This window comes from Vulpes lagopus, chromosome 6, assembly GCF_018345385.1.
Source record: "Vulpes lagopus strain Blue_001 chromosome 6, ASM1834538v1, whole genome shotgun sequence".
NCBI lineage: Eukaryota > Metazoa > Chordata > Mammalia > Carnivora > Canidae > Vulpes > Vulpes lagopus.
Genome location: NC_054829.1, coordinates 85,539,711 through 85,566,637, shown reverse-complemented (window position 1 = coordinate 85,566,637; position 26,927 = coordinate 85,539,711). Strand labels below are relative to the sequence as shown.

Here is a 26,927-nt window from a genome sequence, read left to right as displayed (position 1 = left end):
AGCCTGGCCGCCGAGGTCCTGGCCGCCGAGGTCCTGGCCCCTGAGGTCCTGGCTGCCGAGGTCCTGGCCGCCGAGGTCCTGGCCCCTGAGGTCCTGGCTGCCGAGGTCCTGCCTGCGGAGGTCCTGGCTGCCGAGGTCCTGGCCGCCGAGGTCCTGGCCGCCGAGGTCCTGGCCCCTGAGGTCCTGGCCGCCGAGGTCCTGGCCGCCGAGGTCCTGGCTGCCGAGGTCCTGGCTCCTGAGCGCGGCTGCCCACGAACCCTTTTCCTTTGCGTTTTGCCTGGGCCTCATTTCACCGGAAAGCACAGTAGCTGTAGCCGCACAGAGACTTTTTCCTCTTTCCCTTTCCCCCTCATCCCCCTCCCTAGACCTCTCTGGGCTTTGACGTCATGTGTGCTCCTTTCGGTTGCCATAGCAACCCCATTCCCCAAGCCCTCGGTCCGTCTCCTCTGGTAGGTTCCACAATGGTACAGGCAGCATCACGCTGCACAATGGTTTCCAGGCAGTGAAAGAGGGTGATTCAGCAAGCCACTCTTCTTCTTCTTTTCAAAAAAAAAAACCCCTCCCCTTCTTTTTTTTTTTTTAATTTTTTATTTTTATGGGGGTGGGTGGTGCTTGTTACATGCTTACCTTTTTTTCTTTTTTCATTTTTACAATTTTCCTTTTTTCTCCTCACCCCTCAATTCCTAGGGGCTTGAGTGACTTTAAGATTGGGCTTTCTTGGAAATCACCTGTCCATCGTTAATTTTAAACAATTTCCCCCTCCAAAGAATCTATTCCTTATTACAATTTGGAATGTGGTTAATGAAAAACAAGTAGGGAGGATTTCTGGGGCAAACACTGCTGGATCAGGATCGTAGTTCTCAAGCACGGAATGGTAGGTGGCTCTTTGCTCATTCTGGGTTCTAACCTGTTTTTTGGAGGGTGGGGTGATGCCTATTGATTGCTCCTGGTGGGGTGGGAGAGCGAGCATGGGAAAAGTGGGAGAGATGGGGTGGAAAGCAGGTTAATGAAGTGAAGTACCTCTGAGGCAAGAAGCCACCAGCCTTTCCTTCTGTGTGGAGCATCTCTCCCCAGACTTGGGCGTGTGGAAACCTTCCTGTTGGGAGTGAGGGTTGACAGAGGGTGGGAGGGAGCTTTCTTATTGTGACCAGGGGTTTTTAGACCAATGCAGAGCTACAGAAGGGAAGAGAAAAACAGCGGGGGAGAGAGGGAGAGAAGGAAAGAAGGAGGGGTGGGGGGAGAGATACAGAAAGAGACAGAGAGACAGTGAACAGCTGTGCTTGTTAGAACTGCTGGCCTCAGTCCTATATCTAAGAAATGCTCTGGATTCCATCAAACACTAAAAAAATCGTGTCTTTAAGTGTGTGTTCATGTTTACTTGCTGAGAGATGCAATTTAAATAAATATTTTGGAACACATTTATCTATTTTTAGTAGGGAATGGTATTTATATATTTTAGTTGCAAAACTAATGACATTACTCTTGCAGAGACATCAATCTAGGCTAAATTTGGGTTGGGGAGAGGAAAACAGGACGGGGTCAGGTTAGAGATTAGAGGAAACATTGCCACTGCAGTCGCATAGGTAAGGGGTCCCTTTAAGAAAGTGATCTCCTAGTCACAGCAGGCAGCATTTTTTTTTTTAATGGCAGAGTTCCCATATTCTGTGCTGGGATACTGTGTCCCCTAGAAATGTCAGAGCTCTTCTGAGAAAAAAAAATACCAGAAATGAGCATGGCAATACATTTACCAGAATTTGTGTTATTTGTGCCTGCAGCAAAATAAATGTGATTTATTGGAAAATCTTCCAGTAAATCAAGGTTGAGACACTTCAGGAAAAATTATATATGGATTTTTTTCCTCTCCATTTAAATCTGGAGGCTGTCTCTGCCTTTACCTCCTAGCACATAACTTCCAGGTGCTGCAATTTAGCTATCGATAAAGAATGGCCTATCCCATGGCGGTAGGCTCTGAAGGATCACAAGGTTGTTTACATGGGCTGTCTTTGCTGCAGAGCCCGACAGTGTCTGTACACCAGCACTGCATGCTGCTGGTGTGTTGACGATAACTTTTATGAACGAACCAGAAAGAGGCAGGCTAAGTCGTGGGACAGGCCACAGTTCAGATTGAAGGAAAATAAGTGCACTCAGTGATGCTAGCTCAAGGTCCAATTTCTCCCTCTATCCTTAGTCTGCTAGTTGTCAGACCCTGGAAGATCTTGCAGAATGGTGATCAACATAGTAAAAATGGTTGCAGGAAGGATCATTTCTCTCAGAGAAGCTTCTGTAAATCTTCTACCTTTGGTGAGCATATATGTTGTGAATATAGATATGATACTCATGAATGAGCTCACAAGCTTCTGACTTTACTTCGAAACCATTGGATTTTAGGGGTGAGACAGCTTGGATGCAGCAGTTTTGCTGCCTCTGGCATGTATTCCCTTTCCTACCTCCATCTCACTCTTAATTGACATAAAGTACTGGAAGAGCTGATTTTATTACACGGAGCAAACTGGATTTTCTCTTCCCTACCACGGAACTAGCAAGTCAGATGACGAAGGTGGTATGACCTTAGAAATTAAAGAGTCTTCATGCTTCTGCATTTGCACATCACTCCCTCCTGTTGTAAAGTAGCTTTAATTTGATGGGCTCCTGGTGTTACAAAATCTTTGCAGTTTGGAAAAAAAAATCTTGATGATGAGGCAGTAAGAAATCATATGTACAGTGAGAAAATCAGCCACCTCCTGCTGCCTGCTTGCTTTGCTCCAGAACAGCATCCGCTGTTGGGAGGAGTGTGTTTGTCATGCTGGAAGGGGATGTTTGTGAACAGATCCCAGAGGGACCGAGTGTGTTTTGCTGTCATTGTCTGGTACGTCTGCACCTATTAGTATTTAATGGTTTCATAGGATGTAGTCAATGTTTTTCAAGGTTAGAATGCACTGAGACTCGATTGTGGATGCTATAAAATAAATGTATCTTTTTAAGTTACAGGAAAATTCATACAATTTCCCTTGTTAGCATATGTTATGGGAATATCATAAGCAAAAGGGATCTGCCTAATGTGAAAAAGCCTCCCATGTTTAAAGGTAAAGCGTCCCATATTTAAAGGTTTTTTTTTTTTTAAGTTTTATTCTGGCTTTATGTAAATGAATCTATGTCTTTGAGTGTAATCTTAGTGAAAAAGTCTTATAATACTGATGATAAAAATAAAGACAAATTGGGGGCTTTCTTGTTTGTTAAACATGGGGGCAGATGCTCTCCTTTCATCCTCTGGTTCTGGTTTCAGGTCACATTTCAAGCTAAAAGACTTTACATGGAATTGGTGTGTGCAAATCAAATGATTGCTTAGTTGCTTATTAGAATGATGGGTCTCAAAACAAGAGAGTCTTCCTTCAATTAGAATAAGAAGTAAACAAATTGACACTTAAAATTCTTTCTCCATGGTGTTTATTTTTCCTCTTGCAGTCTCCTTTAAGCTTTTGGTTGGACATTGCAACACTTTCAGAAGCGCAAAGTGTCCAATAATGACAGAGAGGCTTATAAAGCTGTATTTGCTGCAGGCTGAGTATTTCCTCCCCACCACACATGCATCTCTCACACCTTCTTCTGAGGACCAGGACTTGGATAAAGTTGGGCCTGTAAACTGCTGGGGAAATGCTTATTGGTAAAGGAGAACAAGATCCATTTATTTTGTTAGTATATTAAATGTATTTATTGCATTATAGAAATCTGAGATGAGACCTTGCTGAGATGAGAAAAGGTAAAAGATCATGCTGCATATTGATATTTCTCTTTGAAAGAGAAAATGTAATTTAGAATTGGAGCTGGAGTTTTCAGAAATTCGCCTATCTGTACATATTTTCATAGCCAAGTTGTCAGGTTTTGACTAAAGATTCTTCAGTTTGAGTACATTTTGTCCTTGTGAGAAAATCAAGGCAAAGAGGGGAAAGTGAAAAATCTGTATGTTTTAGTTACTGTCCTACACCCCCCCCCCTCCCCATTTCTTGTGATTCTTGGTAGAAACTCTAAATGGAGAACTCAGGCGATATTGAAAATATTTAAATAAAAATAAGGGTTTTGGTTTGAGAAGTGGACTACAAATCTATACTTATTTTTGGTAAAGAAATCTAGTTGAATTGATGTTTTGGGTCCATAATAAGCCACAATGGCCTTTTTGCTGTTCTTATCCCTGAGATGTGAAAGCCACAGGCTTATGGAGCTAATACTCCTAGGAATGGAAATTAAAGTTTTGAATGGAAAGAGAAATGACTGAAGGTTTCTGAGAAGCATCCCTAAGCCACAATTGCTCTGAAATCCCATATGGAGTGCAGGTGGAAAGTGAAGTTCCCCTACAGGGACATTAGGCATTTGCAGAGTGGCCTGCTCAGTAATAAACAAGATTTTTGCTACATTTTGTGTGTGTGTGTGTGTGTGTGTGCTGTAGAAAGTAGGAAAAAAACCTTTACCACCCACAGTGACTTAAAAGACTAGAAATTCATCTTAGTGACTGACTTTTCTTCATAGAACTTGGACTGCCTCCTGGATTTTAGATGTTAACCTGACTGGGTGCTCCATGTTCTTCCTGAAAATGAGTTTCTTCAAGTAATTGTCCTCTTCTCATACATTGGAAATAGGATCTGAAAACACTGAAGGTGAAGTAAAGCTCTGGGGCCCATTTATTCGGTGAGGTTTATTCAGTGCCGGTACTTCCTCTGTCATAGCACTTATCACACAATGCAGTAATTGCCTATTCCGTTTCCTGTGTTCTCTACTGAAGTATAATCTCCATCAGGTACTGACTGTGTCTGTTTGGCACATTGTTGGGACATGATAAATATTCCTTGGATGAATGTCTCCCATGTACAGAGTTCTCTACTAAGTGCAATGGAAGGAAGAGTTTGGAGTCATTTGGGAGCATATAGTCATTTAGTGAGATGAGGTTAAGAAACAAAGATGGTATATAATCAAGGGCTCATATTAGTATTTTGACAATAAATATAACAGGAATTCAGAGGAGAAAGAAATACACGTGACACTGGAGGCCACATTGGGATGTCTGGGGAGTAGGGAGGTTTGGTGGGGAAGGAATTCCTACTAGTCACTTGTAAGTACCTGGCCAGGAAAAGGACTGTTAGTTGGGACAGAGAGGAGGTTTATTTTGGGTATGGTGAGCATAGTTTCCAAAGCTCTTGAAATCAAAACTTTTGACTTGATAATGGCATACAGGTCTGTTTCCAGCTTTGGATCAGCTTCGGATCAACTTCAGTTTAGTTTTATTCTATTTCATATACTTCAGAGGTTTTTGAACTTCTCCTCCTGCTTTTATTGGTAAAGAATGTAACCCATCATTCTAATGAAGTCTTCCATGAAAAGTGGATTATGCAAACATATAACAGTGGAACTGTCCCTGTTGACACTGAATAGGGTGCCTTATATCTCAAAACCAAATCCATATCACAAGGGCATATCATATGTCAACTAAAGTACTAATTATTAATTGGGCTTATGTTCAGCTTTTAAAATATCCAGCTACTCTGATGTTGGTAACATCAAAGTTCTTGTGCTTGTGATAAATTTGAACCGAGTGAACTACCTTCAGATCTTTTATTCCCTCATCCTGCATTCCATCATTCATTTCCAATTGTATTTACCAGCCTTTTTGTTTCCTAAATGCAGATGAAATTCTCATTTAAGTGCTAAAATCAAATTCATTCTGTGTTTTTGCTTTGATTTTAGGCTAGTGTGAGGAACACCAACGGCAGGACCATCTCAGATCTTCGTTATGGCAACTCATGCAAGAAGCTGTTGAATTAGAATCATTTCCTATAGATGAGAAACCATACAAGCAGTGGTGAGTTGCGAATTTTAAAAATGTTCCTTTGCAGAAAGCATGTGATCTCCATAACCGCTTTGAATATTGCATGTGATTTAGTGTATGGCTCTGAAGAAATACTGTTCAAAATAATTTCAACTAAAGAAGTGAAAATCCACAGGACAGAGTGTTTGATTGATGGTGCTATACAGAGGAGCATAAAGTCTTGAGGTGCATGGGTACATCGTAAAACACCATGATGCTACCACCCTGTACGATACCAGTCTGCATAAGATAGCTGAAATGAACAATTTCATATGGCTGAGTAACAGTTGGGTAACAGTGGCTTTTATTGTTTACAACATAATTCCGTATTTTACTAATTCATCCCTGCTGGTAGAAGAATTGATTCTTAGCTAAATTATAATGCTCAGTACCTTTCAGGAATACTCACACACACACACACACACACACACACACACACACACACATTCCTATGTGAATGCATAGGAGTATATAAAGAATGCATATAATATATATATATTAACATAACATTTAGATCCTTGGAAACAAGAGAGAAATCACGTCACAGTTTTATAAAACTCAATTCATAGACATTTACCCTACCCTCCTTTTGCCTAATATAACGATATTAAAAGTGGATCCAGTTTCTCTGCTAGATGGAATAATTTTTAAAACTTATTATTTTATGAAAATATCAGCACACACAGGCAGAATATTTTTTAAAATCAAATGCTTGATGCTTTCTAGTCACCAAAGTTAATAATCAATAGACTCCAGCAGAGATGAACCAGTTATAATCTGTCAAATAACTTCTTTGAGAAATAGTGCGGGACAGTGGTGCTTGTAACACTCCAATAGAAGCTGTTTTGAGTTAGTGATCAATATCTCTCTTTCGTTTGCTTAGTGGCTCGTATAACTCTGGGTAGATAGGCTGTCTTTTGAATTAATGCATAAGCTATAACTGCAGAAGACTGATGAAATTAACCCTATACTTATTTCATATCATGATTTTCATTATAGTCTGCTTACAGTTATATTGAGAAAGTAGATATAATAGTCATCACTATGCTGTGCTTAATCAACATGTATTAAATGCCATGTTTGTTACAAAAGACAATAGTATGTTGCCAATAATCAACCATCATGCATCTAAAGTAAGGGAAGTTTATATGGCTGAACTTAATATGTTGTGTTGTGTGCCACTCCCGGTGTTATAGAGAACATATATTGCCCCATCTTAAACATATTCATGAAGTAAACGTTTAATGAGAATCTGTGATGTAGATACTATCCTTAACTCTTGGGATAGACGAAGATAGTACCTGTCTTAAAGGGACTTTCAACCTAAAGAGTGTGGTACTTACAATAAAATGTGCCATTAATTAGGGGAGATATACTCAAAAAATGTGGTACGTCCAGGGCTGTTAAATGTGAAGATGTAGGGTGCTAAGGGAAGTGCAGCAGAGAAGGAACTAATATACATAGGATGGAGATTTGTCAAGAAGACTTCTCAAAGGGAGTGATATGTTAACTGAATGCTAAGGATAATAAAAAATAATCAGTAGAAGGGGAGCAGTGGGAATATTTTCAAGGGTCCAGACGCTTGACAGAGTATGATTTTTTTAAATGAGCACTATGTCATGTACTGCGCTAGGGCATAAATGGAGGTGGAAGGAATGAAGCTGCAGAAGGGTATAGGAGATGTATCATGAAGGATCTCTTAAACGAAGCTAACAAATTTGGATTTTATTCCAAAATAAAGGACTTTTGAAAGGTTCTAAGTAGTAGAATGACATGGGGAGGTTTATTTTTTAATTTGAAATATAGCAAAGACATAGAAAAGTGTATAAGACAAATACAGCTTTAAGAGTAATTACAAAGCAAAATTAATTTATCCATCATTCATTTTAAGGAATAAACTCCCAGTAGAAACCGATGTACTTCTTTAGGATCACATGTGTTTTTTTCCCCACGAGAGGTGACCACTAACCGCTATCCTGCCTTTTGTCACAGTTGTTTCTTGTTCCCTTGCTTTTCTTTGTAGGTTTTCCATCTTACAATCACAATATTATGTTCTTAACTGATTTTGCTAAACATTGTAAGATTTTTCTATATCAATGCATATAGTTTATTCATGTAATTATATAGCATTCCATGAATATAACCAAATTTCTCCTCTGTTTTACTGTTGTGAACATTTGGATGATTTCTGTATTACTTATACTTGTATGTGCAAATAACATTAATTATTTATATATAAAATATGTTTACATAAATATATTTATTAAATATAGTAAATATTTTTATTATAATTATACATATATTTATAATAAAGTTGTTAAGTATATATGCACAGTTGCTTGCAAGTTCTAGTATACAGATATGAGCACTTCTTTAGGATAAATATCAAGGAAAGGTGCTATTGAATTTAAGGGTGTGTGCACATCCCATTTTTCTAAATAATACCAGAATATTGTCCCCAAGCAGTTATATCAGTTTACACTCCCATCAGCAATATAAGAGAAGTTCTATATCCCACCAACATTTGATTTATAAGTTCTTAAATTTTGCCCATCAGTTGAGTATATAATTATATGATGGAAGTATTAACTGGCTTTTTGCTGATTACTAATGAAGAAGAACATCTTTTCATTTTTTTATTGGCCATTTGATTTTCCTCTTTTGTGAAGTATCTGCTCAAGTGTTTATGAGATTTGTCTTTCACAATAATAACTAGCATTTATTGAGTTCTTCCTGTGTAATAGCATTGTGCTAAGCACTTTGCAGGCATTTTATCTTCAAATCATCCGTATGATTTACAGATAAGGAAACTCAGATTTAGAGAGGTTAAATAACTTGGTAATAGTCACACAGCTAAGAAACAGTGGACTTGGCATTCAAGCTCAGGGCTTTCTGACTCTAGACTTCTTCAATTTTTTGGATAGTGTTTGGAAGAAGATTAGATTGGAGGCAGAGAAAACACCTAAGATGCTATTGTCAGGAATCCAGTTAAAAAAATCATAGGGACATAAATGAAAGAATCACCAATAAAACATAATGACAAAGCATCTGGACTCAGTAATGACTGTCGTGGGTGAAAAAGATTTTTAAATAGTCTCAAGTTTTAATACCTGGTGGCTAGGTAAAGTCAATATCAGTCATACAGTGCATATTTGTATTCCAGGTGGTGTGGTAGGTTTTAAAAATTATGATTCTGTGATTCAATAAGAAATGAGTTTAGTTTAGGGGACAATAACATTTTGGATGAAGAGACTATAGTGTTCATTTGGGTCCACTCTTCACTGTTTTAAAATGTGGAACTTGGTGTGAAAAGAGGTGAAAGTGCGTTATTCAAAGAGTCACATGTGTATGTTCTCATTCATTTGGGGAATATGAATAATAGTGAAAGGGAATATAAAGGAAGGGAAAAGAAATGTTGGGAAATATCAGGAAGGGAGACAGAACATAAAGACTCCTAACTCGGGGAAACGAACTAGGGGTGGTGGAAGGGGAGGAGGGCGGGTGTTGGAGGGGAATGGGTGACGGGCACTGAGGTGGACACTTGACGGGATGAGCACTGGGTGTTTTTCTGTATGTTGGTAAATTAAACACCAATAAAAGTTAATTAAAAAAAAAAACAAAAAAAAACAAAAAAAAACAAAGAGTCACATGTTACTAAGCCTCAGATTAAGAATAGATAGCAGGCTTGCAAAGAATACAAAAAAAAAAAACTTGCCTGATTTTTAAATTATTAAGTGAAAATATAATCAACTTACTTTATCTGCCAAACATTTTTTTAAGTCAGTTGCCTCATTATCATTGTTAGCAGGTTTATTTAATGTAGCCCAGAATATTATCTTCTTGCTCACGATTCTACTAATGAAATCACCAGATCTGATTTGCGATTGTTACCATGTAACTGCCCTACTTCCTTTGATATACTCCATTGGCTATGCAATAAATTTCCTTCTCCTTAGCATATACCATATTTCCATCCACCCCCATTTTAGGAACTGATTATCTTTCAAATTGCCAGGGGATGCCAATGTGCTTCATTCTCATAACACACACTCAAGTGTTTCTTACCTCTGTGATTTCCTTCATACTGTCTATTCTGCATATATTCACCCCACCCAACCTTCACTTAGTCATTAGCCATCTTTTAAGACCTTTGCAGATCAACAGCATGGGCATCATCTGAGGCTTGATAGAAAAGCAGTATCCCAAGTTCCACCCAGATCTGTTAACTCTGAATCTTTCAAACAAGATTCTGAGGTGATTTAAATTTTGAGAGATACTGCTGAGACTCACTTTAGACTTCATCAGATGTTATCTCCTTCCAGAAACCTTTCCTGACTCCTCCCATTGGGGATTCCTTTCTAGTGTTCTCCCAGTAGCCTAGGCATATCTATCTCATTGCATTACCATGGTATTTTATTAACTGTTTATCTGTCTCTGCAACTTAGCTTCTGAGTAATTTGACCCAGATCTAATTATCCTTGAGTTTTCCATGCTAGCACAGTGCCTAATACAAGGCAGTGATGCACAAATGTTTGTTGAATGATTGCTTGATGAAAGAAAGAAAAAAGAGTAGGAGATAGATACACAGAAAGATAGAAACAGAGGCAGGAAAGAGAAAATTACAAGGAGAAAAGACACAAAACCCAAGGGACTACATAGAGAAATAACTAGACTACAAAAAATTTACACCTCTGGATACAATCTGGAAAGCAGCCTGACAGAGAGTCTACAGTCTTATTTAAGTTTTGAGGGATAAATGTGAATATTATTGGCCAACTCCTTCAGAAGCAAGGATTACCTTAATTTCTCATATAGTAACAGTTTATTGTCATTGTTTTTAAGTAAATTTTTCCAAAATTTATTTTATTTTCCGAAACAGTGTGTTCTATCTAACTAGTCGGAGACGATTCAGAATATCGTGTGGAAGTAGACAGAGGATGAAGGTTGATTTTGAAGCTGTGCAGGAGACAGAAATAAGAGACCAGGGAGTAGAGAGTAGGCATTATGCATAAAAGACCTTTCTTTCTTTCTTTTTTTTTTTTTATAAAAGACCTTTCTGATAATTAAAATTATTTGTAAGTCTGTGCTTTTCAGCACAATTTTCAGCACAGTAAATTTTCCAGCACTGCAAGTATTTAACCACCTTCATGGTTGACCAAATATTAACAACATTTTAGAGGTGCTACTACTTGGTATGGGAGATTAAACTCAATGACCTCTATGGTCTATGGTTCTCATGAATTATGAGTCTACAATTGTTAAGAGTAATACAGGAAGAATGAAAGTTATAATAAAGATTGCAATAGTGGATAACATTTATTGAGTGATTACTTGTGCCATTCACTGTTCAAAGCACTTTGAGTGCACTAATTCAATGAATCTTCATAGAAATCCTACTGAGCATTTCTATTTTACAAATGATGGAGTTGAAGGTGGGAGGTTTAGTAACTTACCCTAGGTCATGCAATTAGTGTTGGTAGAGTCCAGGGAGTCTAACTTGGGAACACTTCCTTTTTTTTTTTTTTTTTTATCACTGTGTTGAATCCTTCTCAGTACTAACAGTGAAAGTTGGCCTGAATGGAGCCTTAAAATTTTGATGTGATTTGAATTCCAAGAAATTGTAAAAATAGGAATTCCAAGAAATGATAATAACATAATCAAAGTAAACAGAGATAGAAATGAGCATAACGAGTTTGTAGAACCAAATACTTTACAAATGAGATGAATAAGAGGATATTCAGAAATTTGTAAGTAATTTGATGTCATGTCAGGAAAATAATAATGCTGTCTTTACAAGTTGGCATTTTACTGCAGCTTATTTGAAGAGTGAGTTAACATAAAAATTTTTCCATATCTCAGATTCTTCATAGAGAATTCTGGGTATTCCAATAACCACTATTAGAGGAATTCCTATTAAAATAAAAGTATGAGATCTTAATGAAAATTTGTTTAACATAAAAAACTTTTTCAGAGTAGGGCTGGTTGGAAAATTTAGTCCATAGTTAAGTGGATTCAAGACATGTAATTTATAGTGCAGATATCAGAAATATATATGCTGGATATTTAAAAGTTTTCTTTCTAGTTTTACTTTTGGAAGTTCTAGGTGATTTGTTTGTTCTTTAAATCCCACTTTTTTTTTTAATCCCTTAAGGCTTACTTTTAAGCTTCTTTAAATTTGAGAGTGAATATCCTTGATAATATTGTCTTTATAAAGTCATTTATAAATCTTAAGAATCTGCGTTGAAATTTAGTTTAATAAGATTTAAAGACATTGTACTCCCTCCACACCCCTAAAAAAGTTAGGCAAAATCTATGTGAAATAGTGGGTAGGAAACAAATTAAAATATTTTTCATCTTTTATGAATTTCAGCCAGGTATATCATGTCATATGTTTGTTGACTTCTTGCCAACCAGGGTTTAGGTCAGCAATGTGGAATGTCACAGGCAATCAAATCACGTATGTTGAATTTCTTTTTTAGTCTTGATCCTGCGTACAAATGTCTGGCTCTGTATTATAATTTAAGGAACCAAAAGATCTTCTGGTTCTCTGCTTCTGAACCTGATATAATATGTGAAATTCTTACTTTTTTGGTTGAAGAGTATTCTTATTAAAATAGAAATGTTATGGGGGCATCTGGTGGCTCAGCTGGTTAAGTGTCTGCCTTCTGCTTGGGTCATGATCCCAAGGTCCTGAGATGGAGCCTGTGTCTCATTCAGGCTCACTGCTCATCAGGGAACTTGCTTCTCCCTCTCCCTCTGCAGCATTCCCTGCTTGTGCACTCTCACTCTCACTCTTGCTCTCTCTCAAATCAATAAATAAAATCTTAAAAAAAAAAGTAGAAATGTTATGAGTTAAATTGGTTGATTAGCTAACCTGGTAAGCTAACTTGAGTTAAGATGTGAATTGGTGATAATGGATATTGGATCATAGATAACATCCACACTTGGATTAGTGTCTTAACACATTAAATAAGAGATTAAAGAAAGGGAACATATGGGAAAGATTTTTGTATGGGGAGGGAATCAAGATTGGTATCAAAGACAGTACTTTGTTGGGGTTTAGCAGATTACTTAAAAATTCTCATTGCAGTTTCTGGAAAAGGAAGAGACCTTGATATGAGATTCTCATCTCTGCTCGCTCATTAATTAATATTCCCTTGGGCAAATCTTAACCTAGCTGAGCTTCTTCAACTGTGTATGAAGGAGTTGTGATGAATGACGTTTAAATATCTCTTTAACTGTGAAAACTATGTACATTAAATTGTACAGATTGAATTAAAGCATGGGATAATACCCAAAAGGCCAGGCCCAAGGGGACTACCTTGGTGAGGGTAACCTTGGCCAGTGAAGAGACTTCATGAGAATGGAAAACAGCTTCATGGACAGCTAGAAGGGAAGAATAGGCCAGGTGGAGGCTTATAAGGGTCTTGAAGACAGACTTATCATGCCCAATTTTGCTTTAATCCACCTCCTTTAGTTATCTTTAGTTTCACATTGTCATTCTAAATCAGAAAATAAGGTATTTGAATTATAGGAAGTCACTTCTAATTACCGGAATTTATTATCCATAAGGGAGATAACGTATGCATAGGCAACCAAATTGATTGCATTTACTTTCCAGATTTGTATCTTTCTTTATCTTAAAATTATCTGCTGCAATTGAAGGGCTAGTATGTACAAATATTTGCTCATTGATTTACTAATGAGAGGAATCTTTTAAAATTTGCCTTTAAAAATTATATTCTCTAAGCTATATTGGGATTTACCAATGTATTAGGTGAAACTATTGGCATCTTGATTACCTCAGATATCATATCAATGCAACAGATTTACATGAGAGTTAACATATTTTCAATGGGCAGATTACTGTGGTAGAACCTTTGAAGAATGAATATGACACAATTCTTCCCTCACTCTTTCTCTTCCCTCCCTCCCTTCCTTCCTTTCTTCCTTCAAATATTTACTGGCTGCCCCTTTGCTAGCTGAAGCAGCAACAAAGATAAATTCTATTTAGTCTCTGCCCTTAAGCAGCTGACTATCAAATCTGGGGCCTTTGGATGGGAAGAGAAAGGGGAAACGCTTGTAAATAAGTGAATCCACACATAGGATAGTTGCTTTAATAAATAATGAGTTCAGGGAACAGTGAAATTACAAAGGCAACTACTCAATTGGGGTTCTGCAGAAAGACATGAGTCTCAGTGCTCGAAAGCAGTAGGGCTCAGACTTTGTGGTCTCATGATCCTTTTGCACTCTTGAAAATTATTAGCCATAAGCTTTTGTTTATGTGGGTTATATTCATTGGTATTTACAGTATTAGAAATTAAGATAAATTTTAAGATATTTATGTAATTCCTTTATGAATTAGCAACAGCAAACCCATTACTTGTTAACATAAAATATCTTTTTGTGGGAGGCCTGGGTGGCTCAGCCGTTGAGCATTTATGCCTTTGGCTCAGGGCATGGTCCAGCGGTCTATGGAGTCCCGCTTCCCCCTGCGTCTCCCCTGCCCATGTCTCTGCCTCTCTGTGTCTCATGAATAAGTAAATAAAATCTTAAAAAAAACATTTTATGAAAATTACTTTTTATAAAACAGAGATAGTATAGTTACAAAGTGGCATTGTTTTACATTTTTGCAAATCTGTTTTATGATTCATTTAAAAGGAGGGGGCTGAATTCTCTTATGTATTTATGGCTTCCAACTATTGTCACAAAACACATCGTGTATCCTCTGGAAGACTTTGCTATACATTTGAGAGTAAATGAGAGTGAAGACAGCAAACCATATCTTTATATCATTTGGAATTAGTTTTGACCTCAAGAATCCCCTCGAAAGGGTCTTGGAGATCTTCAGGGAGTCTCGTGTACTCTACTTTGAGAACCACTTCTAAAAAGCATCTATCGTATAAAAATGAATTAAACTCTCTTTTACGCATCTAGAATGGTACATATTACCTTTAGGAAAACAAAAAATAGTGTGCTTGGTTATTCAGAGGAAGAACTCCAGATGAAATAGACTGTAACCTCCATGAAGACTGTAACCTCTGTTTTACTCATTACTTGTTGCAGGATCTGACACATAGTTGATTTTATGGGAATTTCAATGATAGAACATTTTAATAAGACAGATGTACTTTCACAAGTCACTATAGACCTGGGAAGAATATGATGAGTGCTACAAATAAAGGTTAAATGTGTATTGTAGAGTTGGAAGGAGAGGCCATTTTTAACTGAGGTATTAGAAGGGATTCATGGAGAAGGCATTGGAGTGGAGTTGTGAAGACAATTTTGGTAGTCAGTGTTAGGGTTGGAAAGGTTACTTCTAGAAGAGGAAATAGAATGAGCAAGGAGCAGAGTGCGTTTGAGGTTCAGAAGTTTAGGCTTGAATGTTTTAGGGATGGAGGACACGGTAGTCAGAGATATGGTGGAGAAAATAGATTTGGGCCAGACTGAGGGAGGTTGTGAGTGAACTATGAAGGAATTTTGGGTCTGTTTCTATAGATAGTGAAGAGCTGTTGCTGTTTTCTGAGCAGGCTTATGAAAATGATTCTGGCAGCAATGTTGAGAATGGCTTGGAAAGGAGAGAGGATGGAGAGAGGATGAGCAGTTAGAGGGAGGAAAGGAATGATAATCCGGTTTGAAGAAGAGACCATAAGAACCAGAACCAGAACCAGTAGAAAAGGATCCAATAGATAGGAAGTTCTCCAGGTTTTAGGTAATGTGGAGTAAGAAGTTGTAAAAGAGATAGTACACCAGTCAGTAAGGAAGGGAAATACTGGGTCCTTTATGATTTCATTATAAGCCCAGCCACAGTATGAATAAACAATTTTACACAGGTCTTTGGGCTTCTGGTTTTTCCAGATGTAAAATGTAGAAATAGATTGCTTGCCTATTTGTGTCACAAGAGTCCATGTAAGGATAAATGAGCTTTTTTGACAGAAAGGTGCTCTATTAATCTAAGCCATCAATAATAAGAATGAGAATGTTTGCCAGGTGTTTTTGCTCCTGTGTTGAAGGCTGCTGTGTAAATAAGAAATAATGCCTGGAACTATTGTCACTGTTAATAATAGTAAAGTCATTACCACAAAATGCCTACACAGCAAACTTGTTCTCTGTCAAATACAAAGCGAGAAGATGAAGCCAGGCATGGAAGTCCATTCTGTTATATTTATTATGAGTTTTGCTTATTGTAAACTATTTTCCTGGTTAGTAGAGAAGTCGTTTTAACAGTATTTGGATTTCATTGTATCTTATTATTTTCGTCACTCTATTCTGGTCAGGTTTTCCATCACTATCAGAGGCCTCATTATCCTGACTTTTCTCTCTGAGAATGGAAGTGGGACAGCATTCTCTCTGAAAATGGAAGTGGGAAGTGTCAGTACTTGCATCTGTGTTCTTGTTAACTGTGGCTCCTTCAATTAATTTAACACATAGCTGTATGATACAGTGGTCAAGCATGTAAAATAAACTCCAGAGTTAGACTGCCTGGGTTTAAATCCAAATTCTGTTACTTCCTCGGAGATCCTGGTTTAGTCACATAATCTTTTAAGCTTCAGTTTCCTTATCTGTAAAATGGTACTAGTAATAGTACTGATCTCAAAAGGCCATTGTGAGGGTAATGAATGAAAAGCACAGAGCCTTCCTTAAGTGCCCAGTAACTGCAAAGTTTTGTTTTGGTTTTGGTCAAATTTATTACCATTATCATCAACATATCTTCTTTCCTTTCTTTTCATTTTTTAAATAGATTTTATTTATTTATTCGTGAGAGACAGAGAGAGAGGCAGAGACACAGGCAGAGGAAGAAGCAGGCTCTCTGTGGGGAGCCTGATGTGGGACTTGATCCTGGGACTCCTGGATCACACCTTGAGCTGAAGAGAGACGCTTAACCGCTGAGCCACCCAGGTGTCCCAACATATCTTCTTTCCTAATCAGGATCCTTTTCTATACCTTTTTAATCCATTGTTTGTCTACCAATAGTTAATTTGTAACTGCACAATTAGTCATCCTCCTTTTCTTTACTGAGAATAACATTTTGAAGAATTCCCCAAATTTTAAATTTTACTCATTTTCCATCTATCTATTATCTATCTATCTATCTATCTATCTATCTATCTATCTATCATCTATCGTCTATCATTCATTCATTCATCTATCTCCTTCCCTCCCTACTGGTATTTCTTGTACCTAGCAATTCAAGTATTTAATTCTGCTTAATATAAGGGATCCAATAACTTGTTCTAACCATCAGACAGGTATTTCCCATGACACACTGCTATCCTCCCACACAATCTTCCTGTAAAGAGGATTTGCTTGCCATTTTCCTTTTTTACTCTAGTATTTTACTCAGTCTGTTCTCAAGATCTGTAATAGTCTGTTTCTGTCCTTGCTATTGATCATACTTCTAAAGGCATCTTCCCATATTAGCTCAGATCTATTGAGATCTATGTGAAACACATATCAGGCCCTGGATGTATAGTACAACCAGACCTATGCTCTGCTCATCAAACCAAGGCTCATTTTTTAATTTATGTAAGTAGTTTAAGAGTTATTGGCCTACTGTGGTCCTGCTCAGCAGTCAGTCAGTTGTTATCTATTACTATTGGCAAATAATGTCTATAAATTCCTGTGAGTTTTGGTCATATGTATCATTGGCAGATTTTTTTGTTATAGTTGCACAGACTGAATATTCATCTACCATTTCTCTCTACCTTGTCTTTCACTTTTATGGGATAGGAACCAAACAAAGGCAATGATCTTGCTTCCTATGAAGAGTTGATTCATATTTGTTAATAGTGAATTTATTCAAATTGTAGAGGGTGGAATGAAAATGACTATTGAAAATAGCTGCTAACAGAGAAGGAAAAATGACTGAGTAGTAAGGCAAATCAGAATATATTAGCATTTAATCAGCTCCTTCTTTTACTATTCCAGTATTGAATATCCATCTTAATCAGAAACTGTTTAGAAATTGTAGAAATTGTTTAGATGAATATACCAGGAGGGAGTTTCCTTTTTGAAAATTGTAATACTAAATTTGATATTAGGTCACTGAGATTTCAATTTAGCACCTTGGCTTTACCTATCTTTCAGAATGAGATACACTTACTTTAGCCATCTGTTAGTTGTATGATCTTGGCCATGTTACCTAATGTCTGGCCTCTGTTTTCTCATCTGTAAAATGGGACCAACAAAATCATCTATCTTATAAGGTAGTTCTGAGAGGTTAAATTAACTTTCACAAGAGATATTAGATGTGAGAGACATAAAGTTATTAGAACAATGCCTGGCACAAAACAAAATTTCAATAATTAGCAAGTATTATTATCCACCTGAAATAGAATGGTGGTTAAAAGCTTGATTCTGTAATCAGATTGCTGGATTTGAGTTCTAACTCCATCACTTATTGCTTGGGTAATTATGGACTCATTTTATAGTGTCTCTGAGCCTCTATTCCATTTTTAATTTGGACAATGATGATATCTACTTTTCAGGGCTTATTCACATAAATAATAAATGGAAATAAAATGGAAAATAAATGGAATAAATGGAAATCACTTAGTAGAGTTTTCATTGGCTATTAACTATTATTTTTTTAATCCTTATGACACATGTATTGCCTAGCAATTATAATTGTAAATACTTACAGAGAACTTAGTCTGAGCTAGGCAATATTCTAATACATTACATATAGTATCTCATTTATTCTTTGTAATGCTCACAATGAAATAGGTACTATTGTTATTATACTCATTTTACAAATGATCAAATTGAGGCATAGAGAAGTTAAGCAACATATTCAAGCTCTTATAGTTAGTAAATGGCAGAGCAGAATCTGTGCACTTATGCATTATACTTTATTGCCTCTTTGCTTATGAAAATGAAAGAAAGTTGAATATAATGTCTGGAGAATAAAATTAGGCTGTCAGGCTAATGATTGAGGTTCTCACTGTGTACTATCCTCTTTCAAACCTGAAATCTACTCATATAGTGATGTAAACCCGGTTAACATGAAGATTAGTAGTTGCAGTAAAGAAGAAAAGAAGGGGTGCCTGGGTGGCTCAGTGGTTGAGGGTCTGCCTTCAGTTCAGGGCGTGATCCCAGATCCTGGGATCAAGTCCCACATCAGGCTCCCTGCATGGAGCCTGCTTCTCCCTCTGTCTGTGTCTCTGCCTCTCTCTCTCTCTGTGTCTCTCATGAATAAATAAATAACATATTATTTAAAAAAAGAAGAAAAGAAGGTGAGATGGTATTTTTGGAGGGTAACCTGAAATCCCTGTGGTTGTGTATGGAAGTGAAATCTCTAATCCTTCCTGTCTAAGGTAAGATCCTACTGTCTTGGGGATGCAGTGGGAGCAGGGTTTACACGAAGACTTGTGATCTTAGTTTCATCTTCTTCCCTTCCTGGTTGCTTGCATGACACTGTCTGAGGCCCAAAGCAATTGCACACATTTGCTACTTATTTCGTTTTAGTTTTTTAAATCTTATTTTGTTGGGATTTATACTCTTTATGTTCCTGGTGATAGTTGAGATGACTTCGTCCTGTCCGCAGCCCTGCTGTTATACCTTGCATGATAGAATAATCACTGACTGCAGGGTGTGGCTCTGAAGGGCTTCCTCTTTCAAACCATATAGATCCAGATCCACATTTCCAATCTGACATTAGGCAATTAGTTAATGCTTTCAGGACTTAGTTTCTTTATTAAAAAATGGGCATGTAGTATGTACCCCATAATTTTTGAGAGAATTGAATATAAATTGAATATAATTGTAATACAGTATTTGGCTGGAGCAGAGAATTAAATTTTGTTATTGTTTTATAACACTAAAAACTGAAAAAGATAAATTTGTTTTAGATCATTACCAGTTTTATTACTGAAATAACAAAAGAAACTTGGTTGTTATTGTGGCAAATACTAGGGATACTTTTCAATAAAATAAAATAAAATTAATTTTATTTTTATCCTTATTAGCATGTGACCCTTGCTAGGATTAGGAAGAGCAAGCTATGGAAAAAGGCAGAGGGTTGGAGAGTGAAAGAAAAAAAAATGAGTCTATAAAATAGTACTCTGCTCTTTTATATAAGTGAGATAATGTACATGGACATGCTTTTCATATTCTCAATTTCCCTTCAAATATAACATTGAAAAAATAATTCCCATAAGCATTCCGAGAAGAAGAAAAGTATGGAATTAGTCAAGGAAAGCAAGGAGAAGAGGAGGTGTTGCATCATTTGTTAAAGAAAGTATGGATTGGATTGAAGAAAATTGCAATCTGAGCAATTGGACTATTGGAAAAAGGCAAATAGGTATGGGAAACACACATATTATAAGGGTAAAATGACCAGCCTGATGTGTTGGAATATTTGGACAAATCAGTGGGGGCTTGAATGCCAGGTAGAGGATTCTAGGCAATATCCAGTTGGCCTCAGCCTATCCCCAGCATCAGAATTTGGATCCCAGAAACTGATTCACAGGGTGATACAGAGAATTAAAGAGCTGGATTTTTTTTCGTTATGTGTGGAGTAGCAGTGGTGGATTAATTGGCAGCTCTTGTTGTAGGCACTGATATAATGGCTATCTGCAGTAGTCCTTCTCTCTTCCTGAGTTACAGACTTGGTCTAGATTATCCACTCATGTTGGGTGCAAATGTCTACCACCTTAAGGACTCAGAATTCTCATCACTTCTTTCTATTTCTCCATTCTTTCTCTGGTGTGACATAGTTTCTTCTTTATAACTCTGAAACACAAAAAGGCTTATTACATACTTTCCTCTGGATGTCTGCTCATGTAAGTGTGGATGGAGACCTTGGGTAGTTTCTGAGGAGTCTCCATCTGAAGTGATTCAGATATGATTTGCCTTTATGAGATAATCAAAGCAACTATGAAGCTCTACAATTAGTGCAGAAACTGTTTCTATAAAACTTCTAGCTACATTAAACTTACCATGTGGGAGTAATCTGGATGTACTACCAGTTACCACATTGATTTCAAGGATAGGTTTGATTTCATTTATCCATTCAGTAAGTATTTATTGAACACTAGTATGTGCCAGGTCCTTTTGTAGCTGTGGGGATACTGCAATGAATATAATAGATAAAAAATCGTCCTTGACTTCAAGAGCCTGTTCTGGTTGAAAGAAACAGACAATAAATTACATGAATAAATAAAATATGTTGTCTATTAGATGGTGGAAATGGTCAGAAGAATATTAAACAGAAGGGTGGGTTAGAGAGCATGGTGTTGGATTATGATTTTAGCTATGGTAACTAGGGAAGGCCTCCCTGGAAAGTCATGGAACAAAGACCTTATTTGATATATCCTCACACTCTTGTGTTCCTCCCTCTTTGTAACTCATGTTTGTCCCTTCCAAAGCTGTATACTGTATATATACTGTATATTAAAGTAAAAGCACTTCCTGGATAAGTGCTCAAAGTCTTATCTTCCTTGATAAGACCCTTTATGTAAAGGTCAATCGATAGCCCTCATTGTGGGTAGAACCTCCAAACAAGTCTCAAGAATTACTTACTGGAGAAAATAGGGTTGTCAGGTTTAAATTAAATCTTTTAACTCTGCTTAAGACAAGTTCTCGAACAGTTAAGATGAACTTCTAGAGTTAGTCTCAATGATTTAGCTTTTCCGAAATACGTATACCATTAATTTAAAAGAAAACAATTTAAAACTTTTTATGTTATCTCTCTCTTCCATAAAATTGATTCTTCCTTTACTTAGAAATTATCTGATATTACTTTATAGAAGTAATGTCATGTTCAAGTTGTTTTCTAAAGGTTATTTTATGGCATTTCCATGTTCTTTCATTTATTATTTGATCTTTAACTGATTTCAAATTTCAAATTCTAGTTTGATTTCTCTCAACTAGTTTCCAATTCAGGGTGGCATCTTTGCCACCTGCCACTCAATAATTTAACATATCCATTGCACAGAAAGAGAGTGAGCAAGAAATAGAAGGAGAGAGAGAGAAAAAGAACAAGGAGATAAAAAGCAAAAAACTTAAAAAAAACCCCAACATTTTAATTTTTATTTAATGTACTTATTTACTTTAAAAATACAACATTTAAATTTATTTTATGTATTGATTTTTTAAAAGATGTTTTTGTTTTTAGGTAATCTCTACATGCAACATGGGGGTCAAAATTATAACCCCAAGATCAAGAGCATGTTCTACTGACTAAGCCATCCAGGCACTCCAAAATCAACTTATTTTTAGCCTATCATTTCTATCTGTAGCACATTATCTTGTTGTCCTTTATTACTTTACACTCTAAGGCAAGATTATTATGGATTTTTAATTTTTGAAAATCATTTTTCAGGTGGTTTTTATATACCGATGTCTTATACATTTTGGTGTAAATGGCATTTACTTTTAGTTTCTAAAGGCTTTGTGGCCTTTTAATTTGAATAGAGTTCAACACCTAGCGCAGTGTAACATGTGCAACAAAATATATTTGTCGATCAAATGAAAACCTTGTATCACGGGTTATACTAGACATTTTATGAATTAGCTTTCACTTCATCAAAGGTATGGAAATAACATTGGAGGTATAGGGTTGAGGTATGGAAATGGGTGTTGATAGTCAAGGCACTCAGAATTTAATGGGTAATGCAGGTAAGATATTAGGCTTTCTCTTTTCCTCTTCCCTCCTACTTCTTCCTGCTGACATTGATGAAACTCTTCTTTTTCTATGGATTTATATATATATAATATATATACACACACACACACATATACACATATATGTATATGTTCATATGTATGTATATACATATATATGTTCATATATATGTTCATATGTATATATATATATACATATATATGTGTATAAAGTGCCTATTATTCTAAACATCAAGCTCAGAAAAGGTCTTATCTGCATGGGATTATAGTCTGGTAAGGGAAACACATTTTCCTTCAAAGCTTGTATCATAGTTTGCAATTATACAATTTATTTGTATATTGACTTTAAATATTTCAGTAAAATATGAGAACTGTTATTATCAGCTGGGCTATACTATTTTTTTGAGCATATGACAAGGCTACTGAATGTAGTTTAGATGAGAGGGAAAACCTCCTTGAGTAAAGATAGTTGGGTAGGAATTAGCCAGATGAAGGAGGTGGAGTGGGAGAAAGTTCCAGACTGAGGAAACAGCATTTGTGAGGGTTTAGAAGTGACAGAGATTTGAAAGTTGCATGAGTGAGAGAAGGATAGTAAATGATACTTAAGAAGTATGCAGAGGCCAGTTACATCATGAAGAGCTTTATCCTCCATGTTCATTATGATGTGGAAGAGTTTTTTAAAAAAGGATGAAGACTTGATCATATTTGAGTTTAGGAGAATGCTCTTTTTGCTGTGTAGAAAATGTTTAGAAAAGGCTACTACTGATGGTGAAGAGACAAGGAGGGGCTCAGGGGCCCAAAAAAGACACAGATGTGGCCTGGACTAGCTCTGCAGAGTTGGAAGAGGAGGGGATGTGTTAGAGGGATATTTAGGCAGTAAGAAGAATCTGTAGCATTTGGAAGATGAGAGGAGTGAGAGAGTCAGACATGATTCCTGGTGCTGGCTTGTGTGGGTGGTGGCTGCAGTTTTAGAGGAAGGGAACACTGGAGGAGGAACAGGCTTGGAAGGAAGATGGATTCAACTGTGGTCATGTGGAAGTTGAGATACCCAGGAGGTAGTTGCATATGTGTGTTTAAAATTTAAGAGATAGGCGTGGGCTGGGGATTATGTTTAGATTTCATCAACAAGCAGGACAGTGTAGCTTGGGAGAAGAGAGCTAGGGAAAGGACTTGATGAATACTGACAGAGAAGTAGGAGGACAGTAGTAATAAAAATGATAAAAGCTAAATGTTAATGACACTGTGTGCCCAGCCTTGTTTTATGTACTCTTACACATATTAAATCAATTTAACCTTCTCAAGAGGTGCTACTGTTATCCCTGATTTTACAGCTGGAAAATATATGAGTCCCAGAGAGGTTAAGTAGTTTACAGATCATCACACAGCAAGTATATGGTAGAGCTGACTTAAATCTAGGCAGTCTGGCTTCAGAGTTTGTGGACTTTTTCTCTACACTCTTCTGAAAACTGTGGGCATGTGCTGTCTAGAAATTCTGGGAAAAAAGGGAGTCACTAGCAGTGTTGCTGCCTAGAGGCCAAATTCAGAACCAAAAGTTGTTTATTAGGTTTAATGACATTTACCCTTAAAGAGAATTTGTTTGGTGTTGCAGTAGCCTGAGAAGGCCGGTCTCAGTAGGTTGAGAGCCTATGGGTAGGTTGAGGAAAGGAAGACAGCAACTGTAGATGATACTGTCCAGCAGTTTGACTGGGAAGATGAGGAGAGTAGAGTTGGGGAATTCTAGATGACAGACTTGGGTAGGAAAAAAGTCACGGACGCAACTTGATATGAAGGTAGAACGGAGGGGGGTTCTTCATGAGTGCAATACATTTGTGAAACGTTTTTTTTTTTTCTTTTTTCTTTTTTTGAGAAGGCAGATATGGCCTAAAATACACATAAAACAATCCTTGTTGATAAACCATAGAATTTTTTTCTTCCTTAAAATCTACAGCTATAGAGTGATTAGTTGACTACCAATAACCGTCAGCCAGCAGCATTAAATTGGATGCAAAACCTATGGCCAAAAACATACTGATCTGTGACTTCTCTTTTGAGAATCTTGGGAACAAATACTTTAGAGATTTTAACTGGACACAAATAGAGTGTTCTCACCCAGGACAAATGACAATCATCTTTTAGTACATTTCACTCCATTTGCTCATTTCTTTCCATTTATTACTCTAAAATTGCAGATGGCAAAGATTGCCTTGGGGAAGTTTCCTTAAAAATTACTTTTCCTTGTAACTTCATATCAGGTTTAATTTTGACCCAAGGCTTTGGTCTAGAAGGTCAGCAGGACCACCATCCCTGTTATTACCTCCGGATTATTAAGAAGCTCTTCTGAAATATTTTGTGCAAAGTTACAGGCTGAACTGCACTATCTCTCTGTGGGAATTTAGGGCATAGGATAATGTCATAGATGCCACACTGGAACTATGCTATGTCAAACCACAAGCAGTACCTTCACACAAAGGTACACTAGGATATGTTCTCTAAAATTCTATGTAATTTGATGGGTGGCATTCTTTCCCTTTTCCATTACAGAGAGCTGAGATTACTGAGAATACCTTTTTAAACTGAATCTGAAAAGTGTGTTGGTTCCATAAGTTTTTTCCTTCCCTATCTTAAATCTGCATGAGACTGATGACCTTGTGACTTGTCTTTAGGATAATTAGAAAAAAAATCTCCCTGATGAGGATAAATGATTTATAAAATGATGCATCTAAATATAAAGTTGCATTCACTATAAAGTTTTACTTAGAATAAAGCTTATTTAAAGTTTTATTAAACTTATTTAAACATAAAATGCATTTAAATGTAAACTTTTATTATTTTAGTACCTTAATTTTCTTGTACCTTTAGTTTGTGTCTTTTGAAACATCCATAGTGGATTTGCATATTTTTTTGGAGGAAAAAACCCCCAATGTGTGTCCTAGGTAGAGCTTTGCTATTTGGGCTAAACATTCATTTTTAGGAAAACAATGTAAGGTTATCAGTTAGTCACTTAAGAGTTCTACTTCCACATTAACAAAGGAAAAGGGAAAAGGAAGCAAGATTAATAACAGAAAGACACAGTTAATGATTAAGTGAATTTTAGTTACAACCCAGCAAAAGCATAGGCTAAACAAGTTAAAGAATAATTTTTTTTTTCTAAACAGGCCTTGTAGATAATTATACTTGCTGAATCATTTATCATGTTATACATTTCTTCACATTAATCATAAAACATATTTCATGGGTTCGTTTCATGATTTTGTTGCTCTTAATAAAAAAATACTTGAGCCTTCCCCGGTTAAAAGAATTCAGTGACTATTTGCTTGAGGAAACTCTCATTACCTATTCTTTGTTGAATGAAAAACAGGGCAATGAAACCAATTGATAACACTTTTCTTTTCAGTTCAGTGACCAATCATGAGAGTGAATGAACATCTATGCTCTCCTGCTGCACCTCTTAGCGGCCTTTCCTGAGGATGATAAACAGAAGTGTGATTTCTACCCCCGACCCCCAAGTCTGGCTTATTCTTAGACTATACTCTTGAACTTACAGGATACTATAAGGGTAAAGAGGGGACTCTGCAATCATATTTGAACTTGAACATGGCTATACATTATGTTCAAGACATTGCCTATTCAAAGGAAATCACCAAGTCTGCTCTATGTTCTCTGTCTTGCCTGTGTGCCACTAGATGAGGGAATAAATATCCCTTCCCTGTTTTGGCTGCTGCCTGCTGTGCATAAAATTCTCTGCTTCTTTGAAAAAGCCTGTTTTCTGGCTCCAAGCTGTAGTGAGAGCTCGAGAAAGCCTATAGAATAGAATGTCTTTGCTTTTAAGAACTTTCCTGGTGGTTTAAGTCAACCTAGAGAGAGGGACGTATAGTTCTTACTGTCCTCATACTTCCCTTTCTTGATTCCCCATAAAGAGTAGTTATCTCAGGTGTTTAAAACATATATACCGTACTCTATCATCTCTGAGTTTATAGATTTATTATAGGTCCTTTGCAAAATGGATATGCTGCTTGTCATTATTTCATTTTTAGCAAAATTTTTTCAGACTATTATTCATTCACCAAATATTTATTGAGCATCCATTACATGCTAGGCATTGTATATTAATTCTAGGATGAACATGGATGCAGTATGGTTTTTATATATGATCTTTTTATATCCAGAAGGAACACCATCAAGTATATTTAATAACACCATCAAGTATATTTAATATATTTAATTAGCTTAAGATTTTGACAATAATTTCAAAATACTAGCCCATCACTATGACCATATCAAATTAACATGTAGAAATGAAAGCAAACTCCTTAGCCATGATCCCTGTAGCTTTTTTTAGTTGGCACTACAACTTCCCCTAGGTGTGGAAGAGGAGAAAGGGAAAAGTAATGACAAAGATGAAATTTATCTTGAAAGCCTGCTGCTTGCATTTGTTTTTTGTTTCACT

The 26,927-nt window shown here is 36.7% G+C and overlaps 1 protein-coding gene across 7 annotated transcripts in view; it reads left to right on the top strand.

Moving 5' to 3' along the window:
* The first annotated feature begins 518 nt into the window (after positions 1-518).
* MAPK10 (mitogen-activated protein kinase 10) overlaps positions 519-26,927 on the top strand; it is a 296,363-nt gene continuing 269,954 nt past the window's right edge. The window contains exons 1-2 of one of the 7 annotated variants that reach the window (XM_041759955.1): positions 519-874; positions 5,734-5,848. The gene's annotated coding sequence lies outside the window, so the exon portion shown is untranslated. Of the gene's footprint in view, positions 875-2,672; positions 2,867-5,733; positions 5,849-26,927 lie in introns of those variants that run through there. The other 6 variants (XM_041759958.1, XM_041759961.1, XM_041759953.1 and 3 more) reach the window with 6 other exon arrangements.